Source organism: Eumetopias jubatus, unplaced genomic scaffold (genome assembly GCF_037043125.1).
Source record: "Eumetopias jubatus isolate StellerSeaLion01/CBP00866 unplaced genomic scaffold, mEumJub1_p1.0 scaffold_9, whole genome shotgun sequence".
Classification (NCBI taxonomy): Eukaryota; Metazoa; Chordata; class Mammalia; order Carnivora; family Otariidae; genus Eumetopias; species Eumetopias jubatus.
Genome location: NW_028274815.1, coordinates 76,533,698 through 76,548,391, shown reverse-complemented (window position 1 = coordinate 76,548,391; position 14,694 = coordinate 76,533,698). Strand labels below are relative to the sequence as shown.

At 54.6% G+C, this 14,694-nt stretch overlaps 1 long non-coding RNA gene across 7 annotated transcripts; it reads left to right on the top strand.

The window, feature by feature from the left end:
* Positions 1-2,047: 2,047 nt before the first annotated feature.
* LOC114209832 (uncharacterized) lies at positions 2,048-12,840 on the top strand. 7 transcript variants are annotated; one of them, XR_003609426.2, is made up of 5 exons: positions 2,048-2,355; positions 4,154-4,340; positions 5,421-9,255; positions 9,926-10,050; positions 12,166-12,840. It is a non-coding gene; the product is annotated as an uncharacterized LOC114209832 (long non-coding RNA). The 7 variants fall into 7 exon arrangements; XR_003609428.2 differs by lacking the exon at positions 2,048-2,355 and having other exon boundaries at positions 4,134-4,340; positions 5,421-5,490; positions 5,595-9,255; XR_003609425.2 differs by lacking the exon at positions 2,048-2,355 and having other exon boundaries at positions 4,134-4,340.
* The last annotated feature ends 1,854 nt before the right edge of the window (positions 12,841-14,694 follow it).

Sequence of the window (14,694 nt, the reverse complement as noted above, 5' to 3'; positions counted from 1 at the left end):
CCTGGGGGACAGCTAGTGCTCACTCAGTGCCGGCGACTCCGGCTGTCACTACCACCACCGTCGTGACCATCACCCTTGGGGTAACAGCTTTCCTGAATCCAGCCGTTGGGTAATCTCTTGTGTTAGCCAGATGTGAAAAACAGAAGTCTTTGGGAACATGCTCAGGGTTGTTTTTGGGTTTTTTCAGCGGCGGGAGGAGGCACAGTTGGGAGAAGGTTTTAGCAGAACTGCCTTGGACATTTGGGGTTCAGGATGAGCACCCAGATATAGCACAGCTGGGGATGCAGCTGAAATTGGCTGCACGCCCACTGCCTTCCGCCCGTGTGCATGATTCGCACTCAGTTGGGTGTTATGTATACGCTGGATGGGGGTGCCAGGTGGGTGCTGAGTGCAACACTTTCATCGTGGAAAGTCCTGAAGGGGTGCTGTCTGGCAGAGAGGCTTCAAAATTAGTTTTGGTTCCTGCTTGTTCTCCTCAAAGACCAAGGCTTTTCCTGACAGGTTTGGATCCCTCTGAGGCAGATCTGTGAGCTCTGCGGTGAGACACGCTCAGGGGCCCTCTCTCCCCACTAACCAGAGACCCAGAGGCCCTGTGGGGTTAAGGGGGCTGGAAGGGCTGATTTCGCCCGCCCCCCGCCCTGCGGACCCCTGCCCCAGGGAATCGGAGTCAGACTGCTCCCCATGAAAAATCTCTTCACAAAAGGCAAGCTGCCTCTGCTCAACTGCCAAGGGCCCTGAGTCACCCAAGCCCACCCAGGAAGGGTGCAGAGAAGGACCCCAAAGAGCCCCTAGAGAGGCCTGTCTCAGGGTAACCAGTCTTGGGACATTCTTAACCCCAGCCAAAGTGGGGGGGCACCCTTCACAGCCTCCACCTCTGCATGAGGGCCTGGCGAACAGCTGTTCCCAGCTGAAGACTCTGCATGCCCCCCACCCAGTCAGTCCCCAGGGGACATGGAGCAGCTTTGATGAAGCCTATCAAAGCATTCTTGTGCTTACAGCTGTTTCCTGGGAGGGCAATTAAAGTCACAATACCCCCCCACCCCCTGCATCTGTTTAAGGGGCTGATGGCTGGCACTCCACCCTCAGCCCTGAGGGAGGTCTCCCGCCCCGCAGCATGGGGGGAAAAGGACCCGTGCACGCAGAGAGTCACAGTTTAGGGCCTTTGACCATTGGGACTGGAAGGGAACACCCATCCCCATTTTACAGACGACTAAGCTGAGGCCAAGCTAGCCCCTGCTCCCAGAGGGTTCCCCCACACAGCACCCACTTCCCCATGGGTCCTCTAGAGAGGCCCTGTTCCTCCTCCTCTGGCTAAAATCAGCCTCCACTTACATAAGGCTTGACCGGGCAGCCGTGGGTGAGGCACGGGAGGTTGAAAAGGCCACATGGAGGGGAGGCTGCTCTGTCCCCATCCCCTGCATGAGCCATTACCCCCTTCCCGGCCACTATTTTAACACCCAATCTGTGAATTCATTTAAATCAGGGTTTCTCAACCTTGACACTATTGACATTTTAGGCTGGGTATTTCTTTGTCATGGGGCTGCATTGTAGGATGGTTTGCCGCATCCCTGATCTCTACCTGCCAGGCACCAGTGGCACCTCCTCTAGTCACGACAACCAGAATTATCTCGACATTGCCAAATGTTCCCTGGGGGCAAAACCATGCCCGGCTGAGAACCACTGATTTCAGTGGATTTATGGGAGAAGAATGGTGAATTCACTGGCCTAAGAAGCTTCCTTCTCAGACAGAGGCGCTGGCTCTCTACCCCCAGTCTGGGCTTCCTGAGCCATGGGTGCACGTCCACCCTCAGACCGAGCTCCCTGAGGGCAGGGGCCACGCCTTCCCGGTGGTCACCTTGGGGAAAAGTGAAGCGTGGAGCTGGTGCTGCCCACAGGGAGCTTCAGGGACGACTCACCAGCAGGGGGCACTGTGGACTCAGGCACAGGGCTTGGGCCGCTGGGCGGGTGCAGGCAGGACTAGCCTCCCTCACCGCCTGTTCTGTCCTGTTCTGTGCCCCACCCCCCACATACCTCAGCCAGACTTCCCCGCCTTGAACACGGCAGGGTCTCCAGCTCCTCACATCTTCGCAGACTGACCCCATTGTTCTCCCTTCCTCCGGATGAGGAAGAAGGAGAAGGAACTATTATGCCCATTTTGCAGATGAGGAGGCTGAGCTATATAGATGCAAAAAAGACTGGAAGGGATGGCGGCAGGGCAGAGTGGACAGAGTCTTGGCTTTGGAGCCTCAGAAGACCCGGTGTACTAGCCTGCGGGTTCGGCATTGCATTCCCTGTGTGACTGGGGGCACACTTCGGGGCTTTGTTGAACAAACCACCTCAAATGCAGTATGGGAGGTAAGCGAGGCAGCCCAAACTGAGCCCCAGCTGAGAATAGTCTGACACTGAGTATTGCAGCCCTGTGTGGACAGCACTGGGCTGGGGGCGGGGGTGAGGGTGGGGGGAGGGCCTGTCCTGGGAGGAACAGTGTGTAAAAGGGGAACAGGCAACCTTGCCCAAAACCTTGTCCAGGTGGGGAGAGCAGACAACCAGAAAGCGGAGGAGCAGAGGCAGAGAGACCAAAGGGGCTGAGCTGAAGGAGAGCTCTAGGGAAGGGACAGGGGGGCTGAGGTGTCAGCACTTTTTCCCAGGTCCTGGTAATTAGTAACAACAGTGGAAACCGTCGGTGCCATTTGCTACCACGGTTGTGGTGTGCCAGGCTCTGTGCCAAGCATTTGACTGACTCAGTGACCCATCCTGAGAAGCAGGTAATGGTATTAACCCATTTGATAGACAAGGGAAGGAAAGTTCGGAGATAACTGTCTGAAGTCCCCAGTGGGAAGGGGGCAAAGCTGAATACCCCCCAGGCCTGCCTGGCACACGCCCACTGCTCTCTTGGTGGAATCAGGGTCCAGGAGGAGAGAGAATAAAGATGAGTCTACAGCCGGGGAGGCACCACAGGGCAGTGCGCACTCACTATGCAATGAACAGAGTACAGCCAGGGCACTGGGGAAGGAGCAACCCACACATACATATGCAGTCTGGGAGGCTTCCTGGAGGAGGAGGTTACTACTCTCTAGGCTGACAAGGAGGGGAAGGGCATTCTCAGCAGCCTGAGCAAACCTAAGCGAGCAGTTTCAGCCCAGCTTTTCCCAACATGCACATGGCCTGTCCGTGTCCTACAGTGCTGGGGCCTGAGGCCGGGGTGGGGGGGGGTAGGGGGGGCGGTGGGGAAGGGGGGCTGGCAGGAGCTACAGGAAGGGGAGGGTTTCATTGCATCAGCAGAGACACACACCCCCCCGCAGCTATATGGAGGATGGACCAGGAGGTGAGATTGGTTCTACTGTTCTTAAGGAAAGAGATGAGTATCTAAACTATTACAGAAATGGGGGCAGGGAGAGGGGGAGGGTAAAAACTCAAAATACCAAAGTGTTAGAATCCACTAAATGAGATGGCTAATCAGATGTGATGGACAGAAGGCAGTGGTCAAGGATGACTCAGCCTCTGGCTTGCGTGATGGCGAGTCTTAACCATGAACTACAATCTAGCACCCAAGCGGAGGGAGGGGCTACTGAGAAAGACAAGTTGTCTGGAATAAATGAGTTTGAGGTATGTGGGGCCTAGCTATGTAAGTGGAGGTGAGCTTTGGGCTCAGGATTAAAGAGGGATACAGGCTCAAGCTACAGCCAGAATCAGGCTATACTCACTGAGGTAAAGCAGTCTGGGTTGACTAGAATTTGAGCTCAGTCTGTGGCCTAGAAGGGAAGTACTACAGTAGAACACCCACTAGACTACCCTGAGGATCCTGTGTTCTCAAACTTGAAAAGGGATCCAGGGGTCTGAGCTGACCACAAGCTAAGTTCAGCAGTGGTGCCCATCACTCTCAAGGTGTGCACCTCCCTGACAGCATGAATAAGAACTCAACTCAGGGCTTAAAGGGAAGCTAAAAGATTCCAGAGCAGATGGAGTCAACTGATTTAAAGTTCTTAAATCATTGAGGTATGGCCTCGTCTTTGAAACTCTTCCTGACTCCCTTTTCCCTTTTCTGCAGGACCTCCCTCCCCCACCCCCGCCTCCTGGCTGGCTAGTGAACACTGCTAAGCACTTCCACATTTATTATCTCACTGAGTCCTCGATGGTTTCCTCCATTTGACAGGTGGAGAAAGAGAAGCTCAAAAAGACTGGGGTGTGTAGGGCTGAGCCCAGGCTTGCTCCTCCATGCCTCTCTCTGGACTCACCCCCGTCTTACTTGGAACAGCATTCGACGACGTTCCAGGATGCTGAGGCAGCCAGTGTTTGGGTGCAGAGTGGCCAGGCCAATTGATGGCCTTCTGGCCACGAGGGTGAGTTGGGGAGAGCTAACCATGGCCCAGGTATGCTATCTGCTCTCAGGAGCCGCTCAGGAGCTGCTGGGGGTAAGAGGAGGGACCTCAGTGGTGGGTTTGGGGGTTTTCTGTTTGTTTTTTCTTTTTCCTTCTAAGAACAGTTCATTTCATCGTGAATGGTGTTGAGCAACCTCCCCCTCCCCCTGCCCTGGCCTCAGGGAGTGACATTTGAGGTGCTGTCTCCAGGGGCCACAGAGGATGCTGCTTGGGCTGTTCAAAGGGTTGGCTCTTCTCCCTGCCTGGCCCCACCCACTTCCCTTCAGGGCCTCCCTGACTTGCCAAGCCTGGGCAGCCTCCCATCAAGGACTGAGGTCCTGCCCCTGTGGCCTGAGCGGAGGGCCTCGTGCACCTCCCAGCCTCCCCCCTCTGCTATCCACCTTAGATGGTGGGCGGGGGACCGAACCCTTCCCTCCTCATGGCACCTGGCCGCAGAAGAGACCGGGCTGAGGCTGACGTGGAACGGCATGTGTCTCTGGTCATCCCTGCTCCGCTGACTCCATGGCCCCTACCATGTGCCGCTGACCACAGGGCGGCACTGAGAAGGGCGGCCAGAGGGAATGCTAGGTGGCGGCGGAGGGGGAAGGTGGGGAGGAGGACAGGCTTCGGCTCCCAGGAGGCAGCCCTCCAGGTTGGGGCTAGGGCAGCAGCAAGGAAGGAGCTGGGGCCTCCGAGGGAGCTGGGTCCCCGGGGAAAATTGGCTGGACAGGGAGGCGGGGAGAAGGCCGGCAGGGCAGCCCAGTCTGAGCCTGGGAGAGCCTGGGAACCCAAAGGCCCATCACAGAGGCTTGGAGGCAGATAGGCCTGCATGAGACAGAACTTAGAAACACATGCCTGAGCCAGCAGAAGACTGGACTTGGGGACTGCACCCCAAGAATGCAGACTCCAGAGAGCATTTGCTGGGAGGTAAACGGAGACCTCTGTCCAGCAAGTCAAGAAACTAGGCCAAGCACCTTGAGGCTAACGGCCACGTGACTGAGGGTCCCAATTTACCCGCCCTGGTGGCTTCTGGCAAGAGGCCTACACCACCTTCCCTTCCAGGATATGCCAGCCTGCAGGCTGCAGTGCCGAGAAGGAGACCAGGCGGTGGTGATGTCAACCAGGGAATTAAGTAAGCAGAGGGGCCGATAACATCACCCCGAAAGGCTTGCTGTGGGCAAGGTGACTCATCGGAGACAGGCCCCACAATCACAGGGTGATTGTTTTTGTGCCCAGTCTGAAGGACTGGGGAGGAAGGAGGAGGCCGGGACAGGTTCTTCACCGAGTCCTCTGCTCAGTGGAGAAGTCTCAGAACACAGTGTCCTCCGCTTTCAAAGTTCACTGCTGGCTCAGGAAACAGCCCTCCCCGCTGCGCTGTTGTGATCATCTCTGTCCACAGCATTTGGTGTGTGTGGGGTGTGTTGGGGTGATTTCCCCACCCGCATCCCTCCAGGTACTAGAGATTGCTTATGGCAGAACAGTTGCTCCCCTCGCCTCCCAGGCTGGATGACCTTCTGCAGAGACAATGCCACCGGATGGCAAACTGCTAACCACGGCCAGACCACGTGGTGTCCTCATGGTGGGTACAGCCGGTTCCTCCTGCTGCAGGCACCTGTAGAGCTGCCTCGATTCATCACTCCCTCACACCCTTGGGTCTGCTGAGGGGGCCAAAACTGCTGTGTTCTTCCCACCCCCAGGGTGGTCATGTATGGTTGTCCAAGTTGAGAACTGAACAAGTGGGGGGGCTTACCACTTTACAGTCTGTGTGCCAGACCTCATGTCTGTACATGCTGGCCCTGCCCCTTCTCTTTTCTAAATTACTTCTCACTCCCCTCTTCCACCTAGAATTATCTATTTAGTTTGCCCTTAATAAGTTCACCTTCACACCAAACTTTCCCCCATAAAGCATAAGTTTCTTTCTTGACCATCTGACTCCATTCATTCATTCATTCCACACAAAAATTGTTGAGTTTGTGCCAGGTAACAAGATAGATCTGCCCCGAGCTCATGGAGCTCACATTCTAACTGGGGTAGGGGTGAGGGAACAAGAAATAAATAACATGATGCATAAAACTTCAAGGGACAGTAAGTGCCATGAAGAAAAATAAAGCCAGGCCAGGAGGTGGAGGATGATAGAACCCTACTTCAGCTAGGACTAGCCAGAAGGACTTCTCTGAGGAGTTGGCCTCTGAGTGGAGAGCTGGAGGCAGTGAAGGAAGAAGGCTTCCTGGCAGAGCCCCTCCTGCCAGGCACCCAATGCCAGAAGAAAGTTCCCTAATCCTGCCTGGTTCTGACAGCGGCCTTCGGCACCGCCTAGGGCACTCACTTCCCAGCACTGGGTGTCCATTTCCTCCTTGACAAACAAGAGGCCTAGCTGCACTGACTCTCCAAGGGCTCCTCCAGCATGAAGTCACTCACCTGTAGGCATAACAAACTTCATGACAGGAGCCTGCCTTGGAAGGCCAGCTTGGTCACCTACAAGCTGTGTGACCTCAAGCAGTTTACTTAGCCTCTCTGAGCTGTTTCCCTTATCCTTAAAATATTCACTTCAGGCTATTGTGAAGGATTAAATGAGCTCATGGATACGAAACCACCTTGTATATAGTGGGTGCTTAATAGATACCTTCCAGGGCCACACCTGAGAGATGGGAGGCGGTGTGGGGAAGTAAAGAGGTGCTGTTGACTGGGTGCCTTTCATTAAAGGAACCTGGAGAGGGCAATGCGGACACAAAGACACAAGGCTCTGCTGGCTGCCCCGCTGTGTGGAGAGTAGCTGTGGGAGCCCCTGGGCTGGGACCCCACCTCACAGAGCCAGGGGCTGACGGGGAGCGGGGGGCAGGCAGGGTCATGCACTCCCCATTGACGTCAGTCAGCAGGCGAGGCAGGGCAGGGTGGGGAGCTGTGGTGTGGTGCGGTCCCTTGAACTGTCACACCGCCAGGGCCAGCTTTCAACTTCCTCTGGGGCCCAGGGTGTGCTCAGCTGGTCCTCTCTTCCTTCCTCCTTCATTCGAGCTCTGTTTGGGGTGAGCACTGTCTACCCTCAAGCTTCAGTCATCACGCCCCCTTGTCAGCTCCCAGGACTCCCAGTTCTTTCCAGTCCCCCATCAGCAAGAGCTGTATCTCGAGGCCTGCCATGAGTCTGGGTTCCTGGACACCGCTGGGAGCCCTGGAGCAGCAAGCAGGACCCGCCAGCCTTGGGGTGCAGGCGGTCATGGGAGGTGGCCATGACTGGCTGCCAGGGCCGTACACTTTTCATCCATGACCTCCCCTGACATTAATCCTGTGATGTAGGAACCTTTATTCCCTCTCCTACTTGAGGAGCCTGAGGCCCTGGGAAGTAGGAACTGTGTGTGCTCAGGAAGCAGGGTCGACTGGCATTCCTACTGCGGGAGATGGCCTGAGGGGTGCCTTGCAAGGCCCGGGGGGCGTGGAGAACGGGGAGGCTGCCGGGGACAAGCCTGAGGCTGGGAGATTGGGGGATTCCTGTCTTACAGGTGGCTGCAGGCTGAGGTGTGAGCCCCTGCCCCAGGCCCACCTGCTGCCTGGCCCTCTTGAGTCTCCAACAAGCTCCTGGTGGGTCTGGAACCTGCTGGCTCGGTCTGGGAGGCCAGCCGTGGGCCGCAAGCCCCAACCCAGGCCATTTCTCAGCTCCTCCTGGCTCTGAGGCAGGAAACCATCATAGCAACAGCTCACATTTACTGACAACCTCCCTGCACAGCACGTGCTGGGCTAAGCACTTGGCATATATGAACCTATTTCTTCTTTACAACAGCTCTGCCAGGGAGGAAACTGGGTCACAGAGAGGTGAAGTGACTTGCCTAAGGTCATGCAGAGCTGACATTCAACCCAGGAGGCCTGGTTCCGGGGGCCACACTCATCTCCCCTCCAAGCGGGGATTCCTGGAGCAGCGAAGGCACGGGCACAGGGGGTCAGGCTGGACCTGGCAGGCACCTGGGGCGGGCGGGGGAGGGGGTTGCGTGGCAGTCCAGCCAGCCACCATGGGCACCATGGAGCGCAGGAGCGACATCCCACCAAGGGCTGAATGCAGGCCCCCTCCTCCGGGGATGTGGTTTTGACAGGAGAAGGCAAAAGAGGGCACTGCTTCCCCCAGAGGAAAGAACTGGCGAATGTAGCTATGTGGCCACGCTGGGTGGGCATGAAGCACTGAAGGTGGCAGCTCCAGTGCAGGGGAGGGAGCTCGCAGCCTCTTCCTCTGCCCCCTCTCCCCAGCTGCAGCGGGGCCTGGTACAGACAGGGGCACAGCTCCTGTGCTGAGACCTAAGAGCAGCATGTCTGCTGGGCCACCCGGCTGTCTGTCTGTGTGTGCGTAACTGCGTGTGCATGGGCGTATAAGAAGGGGAGGCCAAGGGGCCTCTGCGTGTGCTTGTTTGCAGGGGAGCCCGTCCGCCACCCCCACCTGCCTCTGCAGCCGCAGAAAACAGGACACTCTGTCTCTAATCTGCACCTCTGGGGCCTCAAAACCACAGCCACGTCAGCAGGTGGTGGGTGGTGGGGCCACAGAGGCCGGGTGCGCAGGTGTATGCCAACATGCATGTGCGGGGCCAGCACGGGGGGTGTGGCTCCCTGGCCCGGTGTCCGCCCCCCGCCCCAGGAAGGCGGATGGGGTAGAGGGAGCCGGACCTCCCCCGCCAGGTGGGCACAGAGTCCAGCCCTCTGACCACAGGCCAGGGGAAGGAACAGCCATTTCTCCCACAGGTTCTCTCTTCTCTCAGCAGCCGTGCCAACAACCACAACAAATGTCTCTGGAGCAGCTCAAATGGCCCCACACGGTTCCAGGCACCTGGGAAATATTGGGGAGTGCCAGAGAGATCCCTGCCCTCCTGGGGCCAACGCTCTCAGAGGGACGACACAGTAGACAGAACACACTCTGTTGTATGTAAGGAGATGGTGGATGTAATGAGACATCAGGGAGGCGGAGCCAGGGCCAGGAGATGGGCAGGAGGGTGCGAGGGGTGTGTGCATGCAGTCAGGCCACAGTATTAAATTGGGCAGACCAAGTAGGCTCCATTGGCAAGATGATAGGTTGACAAACGCTTGGAGAGGGAGAAGCCAAGCAGGGTCTGGGGAAGAACATTCCAGACAGAGGAAAGGACTAGAACAAAGGCCCTGAGGCTCGAGTGTGCATGGTCAGGACTGAGGGAAGGGCAGGCTGACCTGGAGGATGGACTGAAGTGACCCCATGCCTCCAGGCACCTCCTCACCTTGCTCCAAGCAAGGGTCCAATGTCCAGTGAGTTAAAGAAAAAGGATCCTCTGGTACCTGTAGGAGAGGCCAACGGGTTCTCAGAGGAACCAATGTCTGGAGAAGAAGGGGACAGAGAAGGAAAAGGGTTTAGACCAGAAGGAGCACGTGGAATGCTCTGGTGCTAGAGCTGGGGAGGAGGCCTGAGGCCTCCTAGAGGGAGAGTGGGGCAAGGAGGCAAAGAGTGGGGCCAAGCTGCCCTGGGACCCACAGGCCTCCCTAAGTGGGGACAAGTCTCTGGGGCCCCAAGGCCCCGACAACGGGCCCCTGGGAGCTCACTGAGACAATGTGGTGTGGACTTCCAGCCTGCCGCCTGGAGAGTCTCCTGGCCACCCTGAGGGAGGAAGGAAGCCCGGGGTGCAACCACTTTCTGGCCCACCTGCCTCAGCCTGCTGGAGGCCACCAGACCCGCCTGCCAGACCCTTCTGAGGTCAGTGTCCCTCCCTCCATTAAAGAAACCCGCAGGGGAGGCGGAGGGAGGGGCCATTGACCTCAAGAGATGTAGCTGAAGGTTGACCAAGGGTGGGGTGTGCCCGCAGGCCCACCTTGCCCTGCAGTCTAGGAAATGGATTCCCCTCTAAACCAGCCGGACCACCAGCGAAGGACGGGAGGCTAGCCTGTGTGGTTCTGACGGATGGGGCAGTGGAAGGTCAGGAATCGGAAAGGGGAAGAGGTAGGCTTGGACTGCGTGTTTTAGGATGGGAGCAAATCTGAGTGGGTGGAGGGGAGAGAGAACACCTCCATGCACTCACGCATTTGCACACACAGGCACACCGCACAGGCTCACACACACACTCGGGTCCTGAAGCCCCCACACACGCAGGTTCTCAGAACTAGGGACATGCATGGACACCCTCACATGGCCAAAGTAACACTCAGACACGGGGGACATGCACACTCACCTAAGGCACGGGAGCATGACAGGAGTCACGCACAAACTTAAACACTCTCATTGACACAGCTTGGTTCCCCTGGGCACCGGAAGTACATAGGCCCTTTGGAAATGGGCCTGGGGGGCAGGACGAATTTGTGTCTACAAGACAGGAGGGGAAAGAGGAGAGAAGGTGGAAGTTGGTCACAGATGGAGATCAGGGGACAAGTAAGACTCAGAGAGGGGCGCCTGGGTGGCTCAGTTGGTTAAGAGATCGACTCTTCGGCTCAGGTCATGATCCCAGGGTCGTGAGATCGAGTCCCGTGTCAGGCTCCCTGCTCGGCAGGAAGCCTGCCTCTCCCTCTCCCACTCCCCCTGCTTGTGTTCCTGCTCTAACTCTCCCTCTCTGTCAAATAAATAAATAAAATCTTTAAAATTCTCTCTCTCTGGCGCCTGGGTGGCTCAGATGGTTAAGCGTTTGCCTTCGGCTCAGGTCATGATCCCAGGGTCCTGGGATCGAGTCCCACATCAGGCTCCCTGCTCAGTGGGGAGCCTGCTTCTCCCTCTGCCTCTCTCTCTCTCTGTCTCTCATGAATAAATAAATAAATAAAATTCTCTCTCTCCCTCGCCTTCTGCCCCGCCCCCCTCTCATGCCCTAATGTGCTCTCTTTCTCTCTTTAAAAAAAAGATGACCCAGAGAAGGCATGTCATAGACACAGCCACATGCAGACCACCCACATCCCATCACGAGTCAGCCTCAGACAGATCCCATAGCCTTCCTGCCTGCCCAGGGACACCACTTGGAAGCTGTATGGCATTGCGCAAATCACCCAGATGTCCTCTTCTATAAAATGAGAACTTAATAATACCTGCTTTCCATACCAGATTGATTTACTGAGAGCTGATGGGTAAATCCCGCCTGCTGACCTCCAAGAAACCATTCAGAATCCGGCCACTTCTCCCACCTCCACCATGGCCACCCTTGGCCAGGCCACCATCTCACTGGCCTCCCGCCCCCTTCTTTGCTCCCCACTGCAACCACTAACCCCTCCTCCAAACCTGCCCCTGTGTTTTTATCTCCTCCACAGTAAAAAGCAAAATCCTGCCAGTGGCTCGCAAAGAGCTGCCCTCTCTCTCCTGTGGCTCTCAGCTCCAGGCACCCCGGGCCCCTGACTCTTCCCCAAACACCCCGGCCATCCCCTCTCCCCGAGCCTTTGCGCTGGCCCTTCCCTCTGCCCGGAATATCCTCATGGCTCTGCCTTCAGGATTGACTCAGAGGACCTGGCCACACAGTGCAGCCCCTCCTCAGCACTCTCTAGCCCCTTCTCTGGCTTTTTCTTCTTAGCATCGCTCACCATCTGAACACCACATAGTTGAGGATAACTTTTGCCTGTCTCTCTTATCAAAATGTAAACTCCGTGGGGACAGGGACTTTTGTCTGTTGTATTCTCTGCATCTAGGGCAGTACCTGGGTCATAGGGCTCAAGAGATACTGAATGAATGGATGGATGGATGGAATGAGATAGCAAATAGGTAAGCATTTAAAAAAGCAAGGTTAAAGGGGAGCAGCCAATCCTGAATGTGCTGTCCGCCATGTTCCGAGAATTGCAACCACAATATGCTTTTGTTCTCAAATGACCCTGGGAAGTAAACAGAATTATTCCTGTATTACAGATCAGAAGCCTGAGGAGGAGAGAAGTTTTGACCAATGGTTGTTGAATACTGCCCTCAAAGATGACCACCAACAGTTCCTCTCATCGCTGTATCAAATGCTTCCTTCAAGACTTGGAGTCTGGGGGTGCCTGATTGGCAGGCTCAGTCGGTGGAACATGTGACTCTGGATCTCACTGCTGTGCGTTTGAGCTCCATGCCGGGAGTAGACATTACTTAAACTAAAAAAAAAAAAACAAAAAAAAAACCTCAGTGTCTGTTTCCCTCCCCCACCCCCTTGACTCTGAACTGGCCTTGTGATTTACTTTGGCCAATAGAATGTGACCAAAGTGAAGACCTAAGCCTGCCTTAACTTAAGAGACCTGGCCCCCTGGGTCAGTTACACTTGCAGAATCCAGAGAAAATGAAAATGGGGGGCTCCTTGTTGAAAAAGTTAAAAAAAAAAGTCATTAAAGATACTAAACTATAAAGCTCTCCTTTCTTCCATAGTCTCTCTCTCAAGTCATCGTGCTGTGTTTTTTAAAATTTTTAATTTAAGGGGCGCCTTGGTGGCTCAGTCGGTTAAGCAGCTGCCCTCGGCCCAGGTCATGATCCCAGGGTCCTGGGATCGAGTCCCACATGGGGCTCCTTGCTCAGCAGGGAGCCTGCCTCTCCCTCTCTCTCCCTCTGCTTGTGCTCTCTCTGTCAAATAAATAAAATCTTAAAAATAAATAAATAAAATTTTTTATTTAAATTCAATTTAATTAATATGTAGTATACTATTACTTTCAGAGATAGAGGTCAGTGATTCATCAGTCTTATAAAACACCCGGTGCTCATTACATCACGTGCCCTCCTTAATGCCAATCACCCTGTTAGCCCAGCCCCCCACCCCCTCCCAACATCATGGTGTTTTTTATTTGCTACTTAATGTTGTTCTAAGTAAGAAAAAAATTTTTAATTTAAATACTAGCGTGAATTTTACTGTTCAGCTTTACATTACTGTCAGTTTCAAATGAGAGCATTTACCACGTATGTGGACTCACGAAAATTATGCAATTAATATTCCATAGCTCATATATGCATATGTACTTCATTGTTACAAGAACAGTGGAAACACTGCACAAAACTAACTCAGTTTTATTTCTGCTTTTTTTTTATGTCTTGTCTTGTCTTTTTTTTTTTTTAAGATTTTGGACGCCTGGGTGGCTCAGTCGTTAAACGTCTGCCTTTGGCTCAGGTCATGATCCCGGGTCCTGGGATCGAGCCCCGCATCGGGCTCCCTGCTCCACTGGAAACCTGCTTCTCCCTCTTCCACTCCCCCTGCTTGTGTTCCCTCTCTCTCTGTGTCTCTCAAAGATTTTATTTATTTATTTGACAGAGAGACAGAGCACAAGCAGGGGGAGCGGGAGAGGGAGAAACAGCCTTCCCGATGAACAGGGGCCCGATGCGGGGCTCGATCCCAGGACCCCGGGATCATGACCTGAGCCGAAGGCAGACGTCTAAAGACTGAGCCACCCAGGCACCCTATGTCTTTACTTTTATTTGCATTTATTTTATGCTGAATTCATTCTCAGTCATAAGTCTCTGTTTCTTCAGTTTCTTCTGGGATAGCTTTTTCTCCTGTGCAACCTCCTCTCCTACTTTGGGAAGAACCTGCTCATTTTCAGTAAGGGTCATCTCAATGTGGCAAGGAGAGCTCACGTTAGGGGTTTGTCTGCCCATGAGCTCTATAAGGTCGGGGGCTTTGTTCGCTTGGATGTGCTCCCTGACCAGAAAAATCTACAGCTAAACCCTTAAGGTCAGCATTACACTTGACATTTTTAAGCACATGCAGCAAAAATTTAGTACTCTTTTTTGGGCTCCTGACCGCATACCCAGCCCCCACTGTTTGGCGTGAGCAAGGCTCCACCATTTATTTGCGGAACAGAAACACACTGTTTCTGTAGGTGCCATCTTTCATAGACTTGATGACTTTTCACAAATGAATATCCAGGATGGCCTGGGCAGTTTCTTGGGTATTCTTAAAGGGAACACGAGGATTTGACTTTCTCCATTTAAGTGATGTCATGGGGTTTTCTGGGTCAAGTGAATAGCGAACCATTTTCAGAGATCACCTCGGGCTGCTGATGGGAAGAGCTTCTCTTCGTGGCAGCACACATGCTACCAACATTTTCTACCTTCAGCTTGCTGAGGAGTAAGGAAGGACCAAAAGGAAAAGGGTCTACATAGGGACAGGGAAGCAAAGAACAGGGCAGATGAACTGTACAGGTCTCCTCAGCTCGTGCACATGCTCCAACGTCCCATCTGACTTCACTTCCAAAACACAACACTATGTGGAGAACAAATGAACTGTCCTACCAAGCCCAGCCCAAATTTGGAACTATGAGCAAATGAACAGTTACCGTTTTAAGCCACTGAGTTTTGCGGTGGCTTGTTACACAGCTGCTGTTGACTGATACAATAGTTGAGATCACACCATTAGGGTGAGACCACGCTGTGGTTGAACCCACGTTGGTTTGCTTCTCAAGTGCATATTCCTCTGTGTCCCAC